This window comes from Suncus etruscus, chromosome 1 (assembly GCF_024139225.1).
Source record: "Suncus etruscus isolate mSunEtr1 chromosome 1, mSunEtr1.pri.cur, whole genome shotgun sequence".
NCBI lineage: Eukaryota > Metazoa > Chordata > Mammalia > Eulipotyphla > Soricidae > Suncus > Suncus etruscus.
Genome location: NC_064848.1, coordinates 22,501,630 through 22,506,382, shown reverse-complemented (window position 1 = coordinate 22,506,382; position 4,753 = coordinate 22,501,630). Strand labels below are relative to the sequence as shown.

The window sequence follows — 4,753 nt, the reverse complement described above, 5'->3', positions numbered from 1 at the left end:
CATGGTTATCACTTAAATTCTTAAATTAAATTCTTAAATTATTAATATCACATAATACTCAATTACGCTGTTTAAAATGTTAAGTCCAGGAGAATGATGCGCCGTTCAAAGACACCAAGACCACAATCTCATGCAATAGCGGGGGATTTATTTTCTTACAAGCATATGCAGGGGCTGTGCTAGAATCCAGCATAAGCCAGAAACTGCCAGCCCCGAACCATGAGCTTACAAGCTGTATATAGCATTTCAAACAGTAGAAAGTTACAGTAGATTGATTTGCTTTAGGAAGTACATGACATCTGGCCTTTGCTCAATCACATTTTTGCAAGGTGCAGGTGCAAGCTTACAGGGTTAACACGACCAGGTTAAAACCATGTAGGAACAGAAAGAAAGTTAAACTGTAACTGGGTCTACAAGTTCCCAGAATTGTGAAGGGGGGTAGGTGATCAGAGCAGTCAGGAAATTCAGGGGAAATTTTTCCTTTACAAAAATAAGGACATTCAATCCTCAGATACCATAAGATCCCCTGAGCACAAAGTCAGAGAGTAGCCCCTAAACTACTCTGATTGTGATCTGAAAACCAAAATAAATTTAAAAATAAACAGATAAGGAATAGATGGGTTGCTCAGTGGCAGCATTAACTTGAATGTTTGTGATCTGAATAGCTAAAATAAAAACAAGGCAGCCAAAGTGATAGTACAATGGATAAGGTCTTACATGCAGCAGACATGGGTTTGATCTTCTGCATCCCATATGGTCCCTTGAGTACCATCGCAGTGATTCCTAAATGCAGAGCCAGGAATAACCCCTGAACATTGCTGGGTGTTCATCCTCTAAAAAGGGAGGCAAGAGGTCAAAGAGATAGCACAGTTGTAGGGCGTTTGCCTTGCACCAGCTGTTTCAGGACGGACAGCAGTTCAAATCCCGGCATCCCATATGGTCCCCTGAGACTGCCAGGGGCGATTTCTGAGTGTAGAGCCAGGAGAAACTCCTGAGCTCGGCTGGGTTTGACTTCAAAACAAAACAAAACAAAACAAAACAAAAATATAAAAGGAAGGCAAGAGTAATATTACAATGTAAGTAAGTTTCTTGTCTTGAAGCAATGCTTATGATAATAAAAATATTTTAAAAAGGAAACTTGAAAAGAACATTCATGGGCCCGGAGAGATAGCATGGCAGGTGTTTGCCTTGCAAGCAGCCGATCCAGGACCAAAGGTGGTTGGTTCGAATCCCGGTGTCCCATATGGTCCCCCGTGCCTGCCAGGAGCTATTTCTGAGCAGACAGCCAGGAGTAACCCCTGAGCACTGCCGGGTGTGACCCAAAAACCAAAGAAAAGAAAAGAAAAGAACATTCATTTTATTTTATTTGGGGGGATGGGCCACACTTCACAATGCTCAGGAGTTACTCTTGGCTCTGCGCTTAGAAATTACTCCTGGCAGGCTTAGGAAACCACATGGGATGCCAGGGATTGAACCCAGGTCAGTCCCAGTTGGCTGCGTGTCAGGCAAACTCCCTACCACTGTGCTACCACTCTGGCCCCCAAGAGCATTTTAAAGAAAGGAATATCCATTATCAAATAGATGTCTGAGGTGACATATGTGACCATGGTGATTTCGGTAACAGAGGCATCAAATACTGAGAGACAGAACAGTTTCAAAATGTTGTGAACATGCGGTACATTGGAGGTTAAACCAATACTATAAATAAAAATTTGGCCACATTGGGGGTTAGGATGCCAGGAATCCAACCCAGGGCCTCATATAAAGACTGCACTTGATGCTTAGCTAGCAGGGGAAATGCCGTGATCATGAAGGTGGTTCTTTTCAATATGAGGTTTAACCCTTGCACTCCAGATGTGCTACCCGAGATTTTCCCCCAAATGAGGGAAACTCAACTCTATAATTTGCGGTAATGGGGGCTGTGTTTGCTCTCTCCCATGGGGAGGAGGGGGAGAAGGCTGCACTTGACCACTGAGCTACAAACATCCCCAATCACTGGCCAGAGTTGCCAGGTCAATGTTTTCTGAAGATTAGGGAAGAATGAAAGTGGGTTGTTTTCCATTGTGAACACTTCAATATGTTTTTCCTAAACAGAAGCTATTACTTTTTTATCATTTAAAGAAAAATCAGAACTGGAGAAATGTCTAACAATATTTGTAAACTCTTGAGAACCAACAGACAAAATCCAGTGCCTCATCTGGATCCCAAAGAAAAGTGGGCAGAAGGCAACTCCCAAAAGCTCAGCAAGTAAACACACTTTTTGTTTTGTTTTGAGGTCACCTTCGGTGGTACTCAGGAGTTACTCCTGGTTCTGAGCTCAGAAATCCTCCTGGCAGCCTGGGGAGGGGACATATGGGATGCCAGGAATCAAACCCAGGTTCGTCCCAGGTCAGCCGCGTGTAAGGCAAATGTCCTCACCAATGTGCTATCGCTCCGGCCCCTAAACAAACTTTTGACCCAGGAAATCACTTGGGTAAATCTTTCCCCTGACTGTCGAGTGATCTTATACCTCCCGAGAAGCACTGTGGAGTATAACTCAAGTTAATACAGTCAGACCCAGGCACAGACCTGACCTGTTCTTTTTCTCTACAAGAGAAGGGACTGCAGTGCTCCACCCTGGATGTCACCTATTACTGCAGTCCCGGATGTGATGTCACCTGTTACTGCAGTCCCAGATGTGACTTTATTTTATTACTATCCTGAATGTGATCTCAACTTTTACTGCAGTCCTGGATGTGATCTCATCTCTTAATTCTGTCCTCGGTGTGATCACTTCTGTTACTGCAGTTCTGGATGTAATTTCATGTTACTACAATCCTAGATGTGAGCTCATTTTACTGTAGTCCCAAATATGATCTCATGTTACTGCAGTTCTGATAGACATTATGGCCTTTGCTCTGCTTTCACTGCTGCCAATGGTGGACTAAGCTTCTGCATGATTACCACTTAAAGCCTGTTATCGAGTGTGTGTCAGCCATGTTCCTAGAGATGGTCCATTGGATGGGAGAGTTGATGGGCATCACTACTTTTAAGATTAGGAAATGGGACCGGGAAGGTGGCGCTAGAGGTAAGGTGTCTGCCTTGCAAGCGCTAGCATAGGACGGACAGCGGTTCGATCCCCCGGTGGTCCCCCCAAGCCAGGGGCAATTTCTGAGCACATAACCAGGAGTAACCCCTGAGCGTCAAACGGGTGTGGCCCAAAAACCAAAAAAAAAAAAAAAAAAAAGATTAGGAAATTTCCCTCTAGTGTTCTCAGCTATTCTAATACTCTACCTCCTATACCTTCACCAACCTTATCAATTTTTTATCTTTGCCTGTAACATATTCAAAAATAAACTTTACCAGAACGAGTGATAGTACATCAGGTATGTTATTTGCCTTGCACACAGCTGACCCAAGTTCAATCCCTGGTATCCCAATTGGTCCCCCAAAACTTGCTGGAAGTAATTTCTACTTGTATAGCTAGGGGTAAGCTCTGAGCACCATTGAATGTGGCCCCTAAATAAAAACAAACAAAATGAAGGTCCTTACTCATAAACTCTTTGTAAACATAAAGCTGCTTAGACTTGGATTTGGAATGACAGTGCTTGTTTTGTAAGCAGTCCACTGGTGTTCAATTCCTGACATGGGTGTCCCACATGATCCTCTAAACCAGGGGTCTTCAAACTACGGCCTGCGGGCCACATGCTGCCCTCAGAGGAGTCTGATCCAGCCCGCCAGCAGTGAGCGCTGTTTGGTTGCCAAGATACCTGCCAGCATATACACTCAGTGTATATCCAAATATCAGGAACCATGCACTCAAAATGGTAACCATCTTTGGTAGCACTTATGCCTGTGAACAGACTTTTTCAAGAATGAAACATCTGAAATCTCCAACCAGATCAAGATTAACTGATGCCCACTTGCATCACTTGTTACGGCTGGCAGTGACAAATATGGAACCGGACATTGACCATCTCATTAGCCAAAAGCAGGCCCACAGTTCCCATTGAAATATTGGTGTGTGACCTGTTTATTTATAAATGGTTTTCATTTTATTTATATAAGTTATGTGCAGTGTGAGTAGGAATTAGTAGCTGCTATAGTCCGGCCCTCCAGCTCTCTAAGAGACCGTAATCCGGTCTTTAAAAAGTTTGAAGACCCCTACTCTAAACACTGCCAGGGATGATCCCTGAGGCAGAGTCAGGAAGTAAGCCCTAAATACCACTGAGATCACAAACAAAACAAAGCTTAGACTTAAATATATACTTTTGTTTTGTTTTGTTTCGCTCCACAACCAGAGATGCTCAGGGGTAACTCAAAGACTGCACTCAGAAATCAGTCCAGGGGCCCGGAGAGATAGCACAGTGGCGTTTGCCTTGCAAGCAGCCGATCCAGGACCAAAGGTGGTTGGTTCGAATCCCGGTGTCCCATATGGTCCCCCGTGCCTGCCTGGAGCTATTTCTGAGCAGACAGCCAGGAGGAACCCCTGAGCACCGCCGGTGTGGCCCAAAAACAAACAAACAAACAAAAAAAAAAAAAAGAAATCAGTCCAGGCAGTGCACAAGGAAAAACTGGGATGCTGGGGATAAAACCTTCATTGCTTTCATGCAACTCAAATGCCCTACCGTACAATCACTCTGGCTCAAGACTTGTCCATATCCTTGAGATCAAAAACTCTGCTTCTAGAATATACCTTCTAAATAAAGAGTAAAGGTGATGATCCTGTAGCAATTGAAGACAGAGGCAAAAATGCACTTCAGGGGCTGGAGTG

The 4,753-nt window shown here is 44.0% G+C and overlaps 1 non-coding gene across 1 annotated transcript; it reads left to right on the top strand.

The window, feature by feature from the left end:
* The first annotated feature begins 1,777 nt into the window (after window positions 1-1,777).
* On the top strand, window positions 1,778-1,940 carry LOC126033600 (U1 spliceosomal RNA). The gene has a single exon (XR_007504469.1). It is a non-coding gene; the product is annotated as a U1 spliceosomal RNA (small nuclear RNA).
* Window positions 1,941-4,753: the final 2,813 nt, after the last annotated feature.